This window comes from Melopsittacus undulatus, unplaced genomic scaffold (genome assembly GCF_012275295.1).
Source record: "Melopsittacus undulatus isolate bMelUnd1 unplaced genomic scaffold, bMelUnd1.mat.Z mat_scaffold_4_arrow_ctg1A, whole genome shotgun sequence".
Classification (NCBI taxonomy): Eukaryota; Metazoa; Chordata; class Aves; order Psittaciformes; family Psittaculidae; genus Melopsittacus; species Melopsittacus undulatus.
This window is the reverse complement of record NW_022994371.1, coordinates 15,158-31,862: the sequence shown is the minus strand read 5'-3', so window position 1 is coordinate 31,862 and position 16,705 is coordinate 15,158.

The following is a 16,705-nucleotide window of genomic DNA, read 5'->3' as shown; positions in this document are numbered from 1 at the left end:
AACAGTAGCTGTAATTTATTTGATTTTGTAAAGTTTGCAAATAAACTCAAACCTACAATCAGCTGTCGTTTTGTAACTCTCATAGTTGTTTTCAACATAGGGTAAACACAATAAAAGTTTATAAATGTTCCCAGTTGTCAAAGTAGATGTTCCATCCCCATTAATGCAAGTTGTTTCTCTTTATCACATAGCTTCTTAGGCTTCAGCTCCACCCTCACACAAATGCTTATATATGGAAATATACCTACATCTTTAGTCAAGGATGAATTGCAAGGTTGGGTTTTTTTTTAACCAAATATTGGTTGTAATCATATTTGTCAGTATCTAGTCAGCCTCCCATTTAAAGCTGTCCTGATTCTGCTTTGGTGCTACCCATGAAATAAATGTTTCATAACTAACCTTTCAGGGTGATTCGATGGAGCCACATGGCTGTAAATGAGAAACTAATCATGAATAGCTCAATTTAAAAAAAAAAAAAAGAAAACTACAAATAATCCAAATGCACAATGAACTTGGCAGCACCAACTCCAGCCTCTCAAAAATCCTAAGGGATGGCTGTGCTATTAACTACAAAACACCAGTGAGCCCTTCTTTGTTCAGTCTGCTATTTCTTGTAATAGAATTAGGATGTGCATTTTTCATGCTTAATGCTCCCAGGTTATTATGCATTCTCCAAATACTTACCTGTTGACATATTTTCTCTTAAGAACGATGCTGTTTGGCCTTTTCCTATTTCATCAAAACAGATCCTCAAGTGGTTAAAACCTGTTACGCTCAGCAGGCCACGCGATCTTTTAACTTCCTTAAGCACACCACACTTGCTGTATGATGAAGAGGCTTCGAGCAGCAGTGAGACCCAACAAATAACTCATTGTTTCAAGTTCTTTGCAGAACTAAAAATAAATTAACACTAAAACACTGACAATTTTTGTCACCTTTGCTTTATTACTTACAATGAATGGCAACTCCGGAGCTGGGGAACTGTAACAAAACCCAAAACTCATACTTCAGGAAAAAAAAAAGAGTTTCTCCTTCCTTGAATGGATTTCTTTGGTAGGAAACAACTGACCTGCTCCTTAATTCCTTTTTCACCATACAAAGTGCGATTCTTATAATTGGTGGGAAGAGTAACTACAGCAACTGACAAGAATTCAGCTTTCCTAACTTAAAAGAGAGATAGCTGCTTCTCCACTTTGCTAAAATATCAAATCACTTCAAAGAGTAAGAACGAAAGCAGGAAAAGATGGTGAGGGAATGGGGGGAATCAAGGCATGAGCTGCAAAGTAATAAAACCACTTAACTGAGAAGTAATGAGAATGTTTTAGGAAAGTAATATTACTAATCCCATCTTCCATTCTTGACCTTATGCTTTTATAGCCAGATTACTAACAGGGGGTCATGCTGGGTAGGCCACCAGCAGGCAGAAAGCTGCTGGGGCAGAGAAGTTGGGCAGGGAAATGGCCCTCCCCTGCTTACAGGGTGGCCTGGGGGTCCAGAGAGCTCCATTTCCCCCTCGGGTGCGGAGACGCTGGCTCTCACCCTCCTTACAGGGTTGCCACGCTCTCCGGGCAGCCAAAGGAGCAACACGGCCAAAGGCCAAAACCAACAGTAGCAAAGACCTGAGCCCTGCTTACAGGGAGGTCGCCCAGCACACAACATTCCTCACGGCACCCCAAAGGTGCCATCATGCTCTTACGTGACCTCCCCCTGTGCCCACAGGGGGTCCCTTTGCCCAGGGTGCCTTTCTCGTGCCCCCTCTTCTGCCCCACGCCGCTCCTCGCCTCGCCGTTCCACACGACGCCTCTTCTCTCTTCTCTTGACACGCCGCCTCTTCTCTCTTGACACGCAGCCTCTTCTCTCTTCTCTTGACACGACGCCTCTTCTCTCTTCTCTGACAGTTTCTGCCAAGGAAGGAAAATGTCATTAGCTCTGGGAAGGGCCAACTCTTCTCCCTGAAGGAAACGTGGATCCATAGCCCTGGAGGGAGCTCCTCAAGGCACCACCAGCCCACCCACTCACCCACCCGCCCGCACACCCTCCCTCAATTTCAGCCTGGCTCACCGCACTGATGCGCCGCAGAGTTCTGGCCGGGGCTAGAGCCGGGCTCGCAGGCGGGCACCCTGGGCAAATCCGCTGGGCATGCAAAGCAACGGCCACAGAGGCTGCGCACCCCTGCTCACAGGGGGCCCGAGCCGTGGCCTGCACTGTAAAGCGCCCAGGACTCATGGCCGGGCCCTGACTTACAGGGTGGCCCTGGTCCTTAAGGCATTCGGAGGCTCCTTCTCTCCGACTGAGGGGCACCTTCACCCTCACCCCACTAGCGGGGCGGTCACACCACACAGGCTGCCAGCTGAGGGAGCACAAAGGCTCCCAGACCCAGGACCTGCTTACAGGCTGGTCCACACCCAGGGAGCCGCAGAGCTCGGCCTTCCCCCTGCACCAACAGGAACGAGACTCCACAGCCAGGTACCGGAGCTTCAGAGCTAAAGGCCGGGGGACTGGCGGATACAGCCCCGAGCCTCTCAAAGACTAGGGCCAGACATTCCCAAATAAGCTCCAGGGAGCCCAAGGCTCCGACCTGCGTCCGAGTTACGGGCGGGCCTCCTGGCTGCACCACACCATCAACATTACCATTATCATTATCATTATCATTGTCATTATCATTATCATCATTATCATCATCATCATCATCATTATCATTGTCATTATCATTAGCATCATCATCATCATCATTTTCATCACGTTGTCCTTCAGGAGCCCAGCGCACAACCTCGACCCCAACCAGGGGGAGGTCAGCCCAGCCAAAGGTGGGCCTGCAACCTGTGGCACTGCATTTCCTCAACCTGCACCCTCTAAAGGGCGAGGGAGGGCTCGTTCCTGTGGGCTGGCTAAGAACAGCCTCCCATGCCCTGCTTAAAGCAGGCTGGGGCTGCTCCAGGGAACAAAGGGCTCCACAGATTGGGACTGTGCGTGGAAGCTGGAGACCTTCAACACGCCAAGGGGAAAATACTGCGACACACCCTGACAACAGGGGGTCACGCTGGCAGGTCACCAGCAGGACAGGCAGCCATGCAGGCAGAGACCCAGGTCCTGACTACAGGCAGGTCGCATTGCCTGCACCACAACTAAGTGGCTTGGCACCGTCCTTGGAAAGAAGGGGCGAGTCCAGACCGTCCCTCCGCTCATGGACTTAGAGGGGACCCCCCTGTTACTGCACAGATCCCTGCTCTCCCTCCAGGGAGGTTTAAGCTAAGCTGCAGCAATTAAAACAGGGGCCTAAAGGATAAGCTCACTCACTCCCTCACCACTCACACACATTGATTGACAAGGACAAGACACACAAAACAGAACGTCCCAAAAAGGGAGACGGTCTCTGTGCAGCCAATGTCTGGGGTTTCACCCTACTCACCAGCAAGAGAGGAAAGCCTCAGACCATGCCCAGGCCTGTGTGGAAGCCAGAGAACTTCAACAGGCCAAGGGGCAAATGCTGTGACACGCCCTGACAACAGGGGGTCACGCTGGGTAGGCCACCAGCAGGCAGAAAGCTGCTGGGGCAGAGAAGTTGGGCAGGGAAATGGCCCTCCCCTGCTTACAGGGTGGCCTGGGGGTCCAGAGAGCTCCATTTCCCCCTCGGGTGCGGAGACGCTGGCTCTCACCCTCCTTACAGGGTTGCCACGCTCTCCGGGCAGCCAAAGGAGCAAGCACGGCCAAAGGCCAAAACCAACAGTAGCAAAGACCTGAGCCCTGCTTACAGGGAGGTCGCCCAGCACACAACATTCCTCACGGCACCCCAAAGGTGCCATCATGCTCTTACGTGACCTCCCCCTGTGCCCACAGGGGGTCCCTTTGCCCAGGGTGCCTTTCTCGTGCCCCCTCTTCTGCCCCACGCCGCTCCTCGCCTCGCCGTTCCACACGACGCCTCTTCTCTCTTCTCTTGACACGCCGCCTCTTCTCTCTTGACACGCAGCCTCTTCTCTCTTCTCTTGACACGACGCCTCTTCTCTCTTCTCTGACAGCTTCTGCCAAGGAAGGAAAATGTCATTAGCTCTGGGAAGGGCCAACTCTTCTCCCTGAAGGAAACGTGGATCCATAGCCCTGGAGGGAGCTCCTCAAGGCACCACCAGCCCACCCACTCACCCACCCGCCCGCACACCCTCCCTCAATTTCAGCCTGGCTCACCGCACTGATGCGCCGCAGAGTTCTGGCCGGGGCTAGAGCCGGGCTCGCAGGCGGGCACCCTGGGCAAATCCGCTGGGCATGCAAAGCAACGGCCACAGAGGCTGCGCACCCCTGCTCACAGGGGGCCCGAGCCGTGGCCTGCACTGTAAAGCGCCCAGGACTCATGGCCGGGCCCTGACTTACAGGGTGGCCCTGGTCCTTAAGGCATTCGGAGGCTCCTTCTCTCCGACTGAGGGGCACCTTCACCCTCACCCCACTAGCGGGGCGGTCACACCACACAGGCTGCCAGCTGAGGGAGCACAAAGGCTCCCAGACCCAGGACCTGCTTACAGGCTGGTCCACACCCAGGGAGCCGCAGAGCTCGGCCTTCCCCCTGCACCAACAGGAACGAGACTCCACAGCCAGGTACCGGAGCTTCAGAGCTAAAGGCCGGGGGACTGGCGGATACAGCCCCGAGCCTCTCAAAGACTAGGGCCAGACATTCCCAAATAAGCTCCAGGGAGCCCAAGGCTCCGACCTGCGTCCGAGTTACGGGCGGGCCTCCTGGCTGCACCACACCATCAACATTACCATTATCATTATCATTGTCATTATCATTGTCATTATCATTATCATCATTATCATCATCATCATCATCATTATCATTGTCATTATCATTATCATCATCATCATTTTCATCACGTTGTCCTTCAGGAGCCCAGCGCACAACCTCGACCCCAACCAGGGGGAGGTCAGCCCAGCCAAAGGTGGGCCTGCAACCTGTGGCACTGCATTTCCTCAACCTGCACCCTCTAAAGGGCGAGGGAGGGCTCGTTCCTGTGGGCTGGCTAAGAACAGCCTCCCATGCCCTGCTTAAAGCAGGCTGGGGCTGCTCCAGGGAACAAAGGGCTCCACAGATTGGGACTGTGCGTGGAAGCTGGAGACCTTCAACACGCCAAGGGGAAAATACTGCGACACACCCTGACAACAGGGGGTCACGCTGGCAGGTCACCAGCAGGACAGGCAGCCATGCAGGCAGAGACCCAGGTCCTGACTACAGGCAGGTCGCATTGCCTGCACCACAACTAAGTGGCTTGGCACCGTCCTTGGAAAGAAGGGGCGAGTCCAGACCGTCCCTCCGCTCATGGACTTAGAGGGGACCCCCCTGTTACTGCACAGATCCCTGCTCTCCCTCCAGGGAGGTTTAAGCTAAGCTGCAGCAATTAAAACAGGGGCCTAAAGGATAAGCTCACTCACTCCCTCACCACTCACACACATTGATTGACAAGGACAAGACACACAAAACAGAACGTCCCAAAAAGGGAGACGGTCTCTGTGCAGCCAATGTCTGGGGTTTCACCCTACTCACCAGCAAGAGAGGAAAGCCTCAGACCATGCCCAGGCCTGTGTGGAAGCCAGAGAACTTCAACAGGCCAAGGGGCAAATGCTGTGACACGCCCTGACAACAGGGGGTCACGCTGGGTAGGCCACCAGCAGGCAGAAAGCTGCTGGGGCAGAGAAGTTGGGCAGGGAAATGGCCCTCCCCTGCTTACAGGGTGGCCTGGGGGTCCAGAGAGCTCCATTTCCCCCTCGGGTGCGGAGACGCTGGCTCTCACCCTCCTTACAGGGTTGCCACGCTCTCCGGGCAGCCAAAGGAGCAACACGGCCAAAGGCCAAAACCAACAGTAGCAAAGACCTGAGCCCTGCTTACAGGGAGGTCGCCCAGCACACAACATTCCTCACGGCACCCCAAAGGTGCCATCATGCTCTTACGTGACCTCCCCCTGTGCCCACAGGGGGTCCCTTTGCCCAGGGTGCCTTTCTCGTGCCCCCTCTTCTGCCCCACGCCGCTCCTCGCCTCGCCGTTCCACACGACGCCTCTTCTCTCTTCTCTTGACACGCCGCCTCTTCTCTCTTGACACGCAGCCTCTTCTCTCTTCTCTTGACACGACGCCTCTTCTCTCTTCTCTGACAGCTTTCTGCCAAGGAAGGAAAATGTCATTAGCTCTGGGAAGGGCCAACTCTTCTCCCTGAAGGAAACGTGGATCCATAGCCCTGGAGGGAGCTCCTCAAGGCACCACCAGCCCACCCACTCACCCACCCGCCCGCACACCCTCCCTCAATTTCAGCCTGGCTCACCGCACTGATGCGCCGCAGAGTTCTGGCCGGGGCTAGAGCCGGGCTCGCAGGCGGGCACCCTGGGCAAATCCGCTGGGCATGCAAAGCAACGGCCACAGAGGCTGCGCACCCCTGCTCACAGGGGGCCCGAGCCGTGGCCTGCACTGTAAAGCGCCCAGGACTCATGGCCGGGCCCTGACTTACAGGGTGGCCCTGGTCCTTAAGGCATTCGGAGGCTCCTTCTCTCCGACTGAGGGGCACCTTCACCCTCACCCCACTAGCGGGGCGGTCACACCACACAGGCTGCCAGCTGAGGGAGCACAAAGGCTCCCAGACCCAGGACCTGCTTACAGGCTGGTCCACACCCAGGGAGCCGCAGAGCTCGGCCTTCCCCCTGCACCAACAGGAACGAGACTCCACAGCCAGGTACCGGAGCTTCAGAGCTAAAGGCCGGGGGACTGGCGGATACAGCCCCGAGCCTCTCAAAGACTAGGGCCAGACATTCCCAAATAAGCTCCAGGGAGCCCAAGGCTCCGACCTGCGTCCGAGTTACGGGCGGGCCTCCTGGCTGCACCACACCATCAACATTACCATTATCATTATCATTGTCATTATCATTGTCATTATCATTATCATCATCATCATCATCATTATCATTGTCATTATCATTATCATATCATCATCATCATTTTCATCACGTAGTCCTTCAGGAGCCCAGCGCACAACCTCGACCCCAACCAGGGGGAGGTCAGCCCAGCCAAAGGTGGGCCTGCAACCTGTGGCACTGCATTTCCTCAACCTGCACCCTCTAAAGGGCGAGGGAGGGCTCGTTCCTGTGGGCTGGCTAAGAACAGCCTCCCATGCCCTGCTTAAAGCAGGCTGGGGCTGCTCCAGGGAACAAAGGGCTCCACAGATTGGGACTGTGCGTGGAAGCTGGAGACCTTCAACACGCCAAGGGGAAAATACTGCGACACACCCTGACAACAGGGGGTCACGCTGGCAGGTCACCAGCAGGACAGGCAGCCATGCAGGCAGAGACCCAGGTCCTGACTACAGGCAGGTCGCATTGCCTGCACCACAACTAAGTGGCTTGGCACCGTCCTTGGAAAGAAGGGGCGAGTCCAGACCGTCCCTCCGCTCATGGACTTAGAGGGGACCCCCCTGTTACTGCACAGATCCCTGCTCTCCCTCCAGGGAGGTTTAAGCTAAGCTGCAGCAATTAAAACAGGGGCCTAAAGGATAAGCTCACTCACTCCCTCACCACTCACACACATTGATTGACAAGGACAAGACACACAAAACAGAACGTCCCAAAAAGGGAGACGGTCTCTGTGCAGCCAATGTCTGGGGTTTCACCCTACTCACCAGCAAGAGAGGAAAGCCTCAGACCATGCCCAGGCCTGTGTGGAAGCCAGAGAACTTCAACAGGCCAAGGGGCAAATGCTGTGACACGCCCTGACAACAGGGGGTCACGCTGGGTAGGCCACCAGCAGGCAGAAAGCTGCTGGGGCAGAGAAGTTGGGCAGGGAAATGGCCCTCCCCTGCTTACAGGGTGGCCTGGGGGTCCAGAGAGCTCCATTTCCCCCTCGGGTGCGGAGACGCTGGCTCTCACCCTCCTTACAGGGTTGCCACGCTCTCCGGGCAGCCAAAGGAGCAACACGGCCAAAGGCCAAAACCAACAGTAGCAAAGACCTGAGCCCTGCTTACAGGGAGGTCGCCCAGCACACAACATTCCTCACGGCACCCCAAAGGTGCCATCATGCTCTTACGTGACCTCCCCCTGTGCCCACAGGGGGTCCCTTTGCCCAGGGTGCCTTTCTCGTGCCCCCTCTTCTGCCCCACGCCGCTCCTCGCCTCGCCGTTCCACACGACGCCTCTTCTCTCTTCTCTTGACACGCCGCCTCTTCTCTCTTGACACGCAGCCTCTTCTCTCTTCTCTTGACACGACGCCTCTTCTCTCTTCTCTGACAGCTTCTGCCAAGGAAGGAAAATGTCATTAGCTCTGGGAAGGGCCAACTCTTCTCCCTGAAGGAAACGTGGATCCATAGCCCTGGAGGGAGCTCCTCAAGGCACCACCAGCCCACCCACTCACCCACCCGCCCGCACACCCTCCCTCAATTTCAGCCTGGCTCACCGCACTGATGCGCCGCAGAGTTCTGGCCGGGGCTAGAGCCGGGCTCGCAGGCGGGCACCCTGGGCAAATCCGCTGGGCATGCAAAGCAACGGCCACAGAGGCTGCGCACCCCTGCTCACAGGGGGCCCGAGCCGTGGCCTGCACTGTAAAGCGCCCAGGACTCATGGCCGGGCCCTGACTTACAGGGTGGCCCTGGTCCTTAAGGCATTCGGAGGCTCCTTCTCTCCGACTGAGGGGCACCTTCACCCTCACCCCACTAGCGGGGCGGTCACACCACACAGGCTGCCAGCTGAGGGAGCACAAAGGCTCCCAGACCCAGGACCTGCTTACAGGCTGGTCCACACCCAGGGAGCCGCAGAGCTCGGCCTTCCCCCTGCACCAACAGGAACGAGACTCCACAGCCAGGTACCGGAGCTTCAGAGCTAAAGGCCGGGGGACTGGCGGATACAGCCCCGAGCCTCTCAAAGACTAGGGCCAGACATTCCCAAATAAGCTCCAGGGAGCCCAAGGCTCCGACCTGCGTCCGAGTTACGGGCGGGCCTCCTGGCTGCACCACACCATCAACATTACCATTATCATTATCATTGTCATTATCATTGTCATATCATTATCATCATCATCATCATCATTATCATTGTCATTATCATTATCATCATCATCATCATCATTTTCATCACGTAGTCCTTCAGGAGCCCAGCGCACAACCTCGACCCCAACCAGGGGGAGGTCAGCCCAGCCAAAGGTGGGCCTGCAACCTGTGGCACTGCATTTCCTCAACCTGCACCCTCTAAAGGGCGAGGGAGGGCTCGTTCCTGTGGGCTGGCTAAGAACAGCCTCCCATGCCCTGCTTAAAGCAGGCTGGGGCTGCTCCAGGGAACAAAGGGCTCCACAGATTGGGACTGTGCGTGGAAGCTGGAGACCTTCAACACGCCAAGGGGAAAATACTGCGACACACCCTGACAACAGGGGGTCACGCTGGCAGGTCACCAGCAGGACAGGCAGCCATGCAGGCAGAGACCCAGGTCCTGACTACAGGCAGGTCGCATTGCCTGCACCACAACTAAGTGGCTTGGCACCGTCCTTGGAAAGAAGGGGCGAGTCCAGACCGTCCCTCCGCTCATGGACTTAGAGGGGACCCCCCTGTTACTGCACAGATCCCTGCTCTCCCTCCAGGGAGGTTTAAGCTAAGCTGCAGCAATTAAAACAGGGGCCTAAAGGATAAGCTCACTCACTCCCTCACCACTCACACACATTGATTGACAAGGACAAGACACACAAAACAGAACGTCCCAAAAAGGGAGACGGTCTCTGTGCAGCCAATGTCTGGGGTTTCACCCTACTCACCAGCAAGAGAGGAAAGCCTCAGACCATGCCCAGGCCTGTGTGGAAGCCAGAGAACTTCAACAGGCCAAGGGGCAAATGCTGTGACACGCCCTGACAACAGGGGGTCACGCTGGGTAGGCCACCAGCAGGCAGAAAGCTGCTGGGGCAGAGAAGTTGGGCAGGGAAATGGCCCTCCCCTGCTTACAGGGTGGCCTGGGGGTCCAGAGAGCTCCATTTCCCCCTCGGGTGCGGAGACGCTGGCTCTCACCCTCCTTACAGGGTTGCCACGCTCTCCGGGCAGCCAAAGGAGCAACACGGCCAAAGGCCAAAACCAACAGTAGCAAAGACCTGAGCCCTGCTTACAGGGAGGTCGCCCAGCACACAACATTCCTCACGGCACCCCAAAGGTGCCATCATGCTCTTACGTGACCTCCCCCTGTGCCCACAGGGGGTCCCTTTGCCCAGGGTGCCTTTCTCGTGCCCCCTCTTCTGCCCCACGCCGCTCCTCGCCTCGCCGTTCCACACGACGCCTCTTCTCTCTTCTCTTGACACGCCGCCTCTTCTCTCTTGACACGCAGCCTCTTCTCTCTTCTCTTGACACGACGCCTCTTCTCTCTTCTCTGACAGCTTCTGCCAAGGAAGGAAAATGTCATTAGCTCTGGGAAGGGCCAACTCTTCTCCCTGAAGGAAACGTGGATCCATAGCCCTGGAGGGAGCTCCTCAAGGCACCACCAGCCCACCCACTCACCCACCCGCCCGCACACCCTCCCTCAATTTCAGCCTGGCTCACCGCACTGATGCGCCGCAGAGTTCTGGCCGGGGCTAGAGCCGGGCTCGCAGGCGGGCACCCTGGGCAAATCCGCTGGGCATGCAAAGCAACGGCCACAGAGGCTGCGCACCCCTGCTCACAGGGGGCCCGAGCCGTGGCCTGCACTGTAAAGCGCCCAGGACTCATGGCCGGGCCCTGACTTACAGGGTGGCCCTGGTCCTTAAGGCATTCGGAGGCTCCTTCTCTCCGACTGAGGGGCACCTTCACCCTCACCCCACTAGCGGGGCGGTCACACCACACAGGCTGCCAGCTGAGGGAGCACAAAGGCTCCCAGACCCAGGACCTGCTTACAGGCTGGTCCACACCCAGGGAGCCGCAGAGCTCGGCCTTCCCCCTGCACCAACAGGAACGAGACTCCACAGCCAGGTACCGGAGCTTCAGAGCTAAAGGCCGGGGGACTGGCGGATACAGCCCCGAGCCTCTCAAAGACTAGGGCCAGACATTCCCAAATAAGCTCCAGGGAGCCCAAGGCTCCGACCTGCGTCCGAGTTACGGGCGGGCCTCCTGGCTGCACCACCCCATCAACATTACCATTATCATTATCATTGTCATTATCATTGTCATTATCATTATCATCATCATCATCATCATCATTATCATTGTCATTATCATTATCATCATCATCATTTTCATCACGTTAGTCCTTCAGGAGCCCAGCGCACAACCTCGACCCCAACCCGGGGGAGGTCAGCCCAGCCAACGGTGGGCCTGCAACCTGTGGCACTGCATTTCCTCAACCTGCACCCTCTAAAGGGCGAGGGAGGGCTCGTTCCTGTGGGCTGGCTAAGAACAGCCTCCCATGCCCTGCTTAAAGCAGGCTGGGGCTGCTCCAGGGAACAAAGGGCTCCACAGATTGGGACTGTGCGTGGAAGCTGGAGACCTTCAACACGCCAAGGGGAAAATACTGCGACACACCCTGACAACAGGGGGTCACGCTGGCAGGTCACCAGCAGGACAGGCAGCCATGCAGGCAGAGACCCAGGTCCTGACTACAGGCAGGTCGCATTGCCTGCACCACAACTAAGTGGCTTGGCACCGTCCTTGGAAAGAAGGGGCGAGTCCAGACCGTCCCTCCGCTCATGGACTTAGAGGGGACCCCCCTGTTACTGCACAGATCCCTGCTCTCCCTCCAGGGAGGTTTAAGCTAAGCTGCAGCAATTAAAACAGGGGCCTAAAGGATAAGCTCACTCACTCCCTCACCACTCACACACATTGATTGACAAGGACAAGACACACAAAACAGAACGTCCCAAAAAGGGAGACGGTCTCTGTGCAGCCAATGTCTGGGGTTTCACCCTACTCACCAGCAAGAGAGGAAAGCCTCAGACCATGCCCAGGCCTGTGTGGAAGCCAGAGAACTTCAACAGGCCAAGGGGCAAATGCTGTGACACGCCCTGACAACAGGGGGTCACGCTGGGTAGGCCACCAGCAGGCAGAAAGCTGCTGGGGCAGAGAAGTTGGGCAGGGAAATGGCCCTCCCCTGCTTACAGGGTGGCCTGGGGGTCCAGAGAGCTCCATTTCCCCCTCGGGTGCGGAGACGCTGGCTCTCACCCTCCTTACAGGGTTGCCACGCTCTCCGGGCAGCCAAAGGAGCAACACGGCCAAAGGCCAAAACCAACAGTAGCAAAGACCTGAGCCCTGCTTACAGGGAGGTCGCCCAGCACACAACATTCCTCACGGCACCCCAAAGGTGCCATCATGCTCTTACGTGACCTCCCCCTGTGCCCACAGGGGGTCCCTTTGCCCAGGGTGCCTTTCTCGTGCCCCCTCTTCTGCCCCACGCCGCTCCTCGCCTCGCCGTTCCACACGACGCCTCTTCTCTCTTCTCTTGACACGCCGCCTCTTCTCTCTTGACACGCAGCCTCTTCTCTCTTCTCTTGACACGACGCCTCTTCTCTCTTCTCTGACAGCTTCTGCCAAGGAAGGAAAATGTCATTAGCTCTGGGAAGGGCCAACTCTTCTCCCTGAAGGAAACGTGGATCCATAGCCCTGGAGGGAGCTCCTCAAGGCACCACCAGCCCACCCACTCACCCACCCGCCCGCACACCCTCCCTCAATTTCAGCCTGGCTCACCGCACTGATGCGCCGCAGAGTTCTGGCCGGGGCTAGAGCCGGGCTCGCAGGCGGGCACCCTGGGCAAATCCGCTGGGCATGCAAAGCAACGGCCACAGAGGCTGCGCACCCCTGCTCACAGGGGGCCCGAGCCGTGGCCTGCACTGTAAAGCGCCCAGGACTCATGGCCGGGCCCTGACTTACAGGGTGGCCCTGGTCCTTAAGGCATTCGGAGGCTCCTTCTCTCCGACTGAGGGGCACCTTCACCCTCACCCCACTAGCGGGGCGGTCACACCACACAGGCTGCCAGCTGAGGGAGCACAAAGGCTCCCAGACCCAGGACCTGCTTACAGGCTGGTCCACACCCAGGGAGCCGCAGAGCTCGGCCTTCCCCCTGCACCAACAGGAACGAGACTCCACAGCCAGGTACCGGAGCTTCAGAGCTAAAGGCCGGGGGACTGGCGGATACAGCCCCGAGCCTCTCAAAGACTAGGGCCAGACATTCCCAAATAAGCTCCAGGGAGCCCAAGGCTCCGACCTGCGTCCGAGTTACGGGCGGGCCTCCTGGCTGCACCACACCATCAACATTACCATTATCATTATCATTGTCATTATCATTGTCATTATCATCATATCATCATCATCATTATCATTGTCATTATCATTATCATCATCATCATTTTCATCACGTAGTCCTTCAGGAGCCCAGCGCACAACCTCGACCCCAACCAGGGGGAGGTCAGCCCAGCCAAAGGTGGGCCTGCAACCTGTGGCACTGCATTTCCTCAACCTGCACCCTCTAAAGGGCGAGGGAGGGCTCGTTCCTGTGGGCTGGCTAAGAACAGCCTCCCATGCCCTGCTTAAAGCAGGCTGGGGCTGCTCCAGGGAACAAAGGGCTCCACAGATTGGGACTGTGCGTGGAAGCTGGAGACCTTCAACACGCCAAGGGGAAAATACTGCGACACACCCTGACAACAGGGGGTCACGCTGGCAGGTCACCAGCAGGACAGGCAGCCATGCAGGCAGAGACCCAGGTCCTGACTACAGGCAGGTCGCATTGCCTGCACCACAACTAAGTGGCTTGGCACCGTCCTTGGAAAGAAGGGGCGAGTCCAGACCGTCCCTCCGCTCATGGACTTAGAGGGGACCCCCCTGTTACTGCACAGATCCCTGCTCTCCCTCCAGGGAGGTTTAAGCTAAGCTGCAGCAATTAAAACAGGGGCCTAAAGGATAAGCTCACTCACTCCCTCACCACTCACACACATTGATTGACAAGGACAAGACACACAAAACAGAACGTCCCAAAAAGGGAGACGGTCTCTGTGCAGCCAATGTCTGGGGTTTCACCCTACTCACCAGCAAGAGAGGAAAGCCTCAGACCATGCCCAGGCCTGTGTGGAAGCCAGAGAACTTCAACAGGCCAAGGGGCAAATGCTGTGACACGCCCTGACAACAGGGGGTCACGCTGGGTAGGCCACCAGCAGGCAGAAAGCTGCTGGGGCAGAGAAGTTGGGCAGGGAAATGGCCCTCCCCTGCTTACAGGGTGGCCTGGGGGTCCAGAGAGCTCCATTTCCCCCTCGGGTGCGGAGACGCTGGCTCTCACCCTCCTTACAGGGTTGCCACGCTCTCCGGGCAGCCAAAGGAGCAACACGGCCAAAGGCCAAAACCAACAGTAGCAAAGACCTGAGCCCTGCTTACAGGGAGGTCGCCCAGCACACAACATTCCTCACGGCACCCCAAAGGTGCCATCATGCTCTTACGTGACCTCCCCCTGTGCCCACAGGGGGTCCCTTTGCCCAGGGTGCCTTTCTCGTGCCCCCTCTTCTGCCCCACGCCGCTCCTCGCCTCGCCGTTCCACACGACGCCTCTTCTCTCTTCTCTTGACACGCCGCCTCTTCTCTCTTGACACGCAGCCTCTTCTCTCTTCTCTTGACACGACGCCTCTTCTCTCTTCTCTGACAGCTTCTGCCAAGGAAGGAAAATGTCATTAGCTCTGGGAAGGGCCAACTCTTCTCCCTGAAGGAAACGTGGATCCATAGCCCTGGAGGGAGCTCCTCAAGGCACCACCAGCCCACCCACTCACCCACCCGCCCGCACACCCTCCCTCAATTTCAGCCTGGCTCACCGCACTGATGCGCCGCAGAGTTCTGGCCGGGGCTAGAGCCGGGCTCGCAGGCGGGCACCCTGGGCAAATCCGCTGGGCATGCAAAGCAACGGCCACAGAGGCTGCGCACCCCTGCTCACAGGGGGCCCGAGCCGTGGCCTGCACTGTAAAGCGCCCAGGACTCATGGCCGGGCCCTGACTTACAGGGTGGCCCTGGTCCTTAAGGCATTCGGAGGCTCCTTCTCTCCGACTGAGGGGCACCTTCACCCTCACCCCACTAGCGGGGAGGTCACACCACACAGGCTGCCAGCTGAGGGAGCACAAAGGCTCCCAGACCCAGGACCTGCTTACAGGCTGGTCCACACCCAGGGAGCCGCAGAGCTCGGCCTTCCCCCTGCACCAACAGGAACGAGACTCCACAGCCAGGTACCGGAGCTTCAGAGCTAAAGGCCGGGGGACTGGCGGATACAGCCCCGAGCCTCTCAAAGACTAGGGCCAGACATTCCCAAATAAGCTCCAGGGAGCCCAAGGCTCCGACCTGCGTCCGAGTTACGGGCGGGCCTCCTGGCTGCACCACACCATCAACATTACCATTATCATTATCATTGTCATTATCATTGTCATTATCATTGTCATCATCATCATCATCATTATCATTGTCATTATCATTGTCATTATCATTATCATCATCATCATTTTCATCACGTAGTCCTTCAGGAGCCCAGCGCACAACCTCGACCCCAACCAGGGGGAGGTCAGCCCAGCCAAAGGTGGGCCTGCAACCTGTGGCACTGCATTTCCTCAACCTGCACCCTCTAAAGGGCGAGGGAGGGCTCGTTCCTGTGGGCTGGCTAAGAACAGCCTCCCATGCCCTGCTTAAAGCAGGCTGGGGCTGCTCCAGGGAACAAAGGGCTCCACAGATTGGGACTGTGCGTGGAAGCTGGAGACCTTCAACACGCCAAGGGGAAAATACTGCGACACACCCTGACAACAGGGGGTCACGCTGGCAGGTCACCAGCAGGACAGGCAGCCATGCAGGCAGAGACCCAGGTCCTGACTACAGGCAGGTCGCATTGCCTGCACCACAACTAAGTGGCTTGGCACCGTCCTTGGAAAGAAGGGGCGAGTCCAGACCGTCCCTCCGCTCATGGACTTAGAGGGGACCCCCCTGTTACTGCACAGATCCCTGCTCTCCCTCCAGGGAGGTTTAAGCTAAGCTGCAGCAATTAAAACAGGGGCCTAAAGGATAAGCTCACTCACTCCCTCACCACTCACACACATTGATTGACAAGGACAAGACACACAAAACAGAACGTCCCAAAAAGGGAGACGGTCTCTGTGCAGCCAATGTCTGGGGTTTCACCCTACTCACCAGCAAGAGAGGAAAGCCTCAGACCATGCCCAGGCCTGTGTGGAAGCCAGAGAACTTCAACAGGCCAAGGGGCAAATGCTGTGACACGCCCTGACAACAGGGGGTCACGCTGGGTAGGCCACCAGCAGGCAGAAAGCTGCTGGGGCAGAGAAGTTGGGCAGGGAAATGGCCCTCCCCTGCTTACAGGGTGGCCTGGGGGTCCAGAGAGCTCCATTTCCCCCTCGGGTGCGGAGACGCTGGCTCTCACCCTCCTTACAGGGTTGCCACGCTCTCCGGGCAGCCAAAGGAGCAACACGGCCAAAGGCCAAAACCAACAGTAGCAAAGACCTGAGCCCTGCTTACAGGGAGGTCGCCCAGCACACAACATTCCTCACGGCACCCCAAAGGTGCCATCATGCTCTTACGTGACCTCCCCCTGTGCCCACAGGGGGTCCCTTTGCCCAGGGTGCCTTTCTCGTGCCCCCTCTTCTGCCCCACGCCGCTCCTCGCCTCGCCGTTCCACACGACGCCTCTTCTCTCTTCTCTTGACACGCCGCCTCTTCTCTCTTGACACGCAGCCTCTTCTCTCTTCTCTTGACACGACGCCTCTTCTCTCTTCTCTGACAGCTTCTGCCA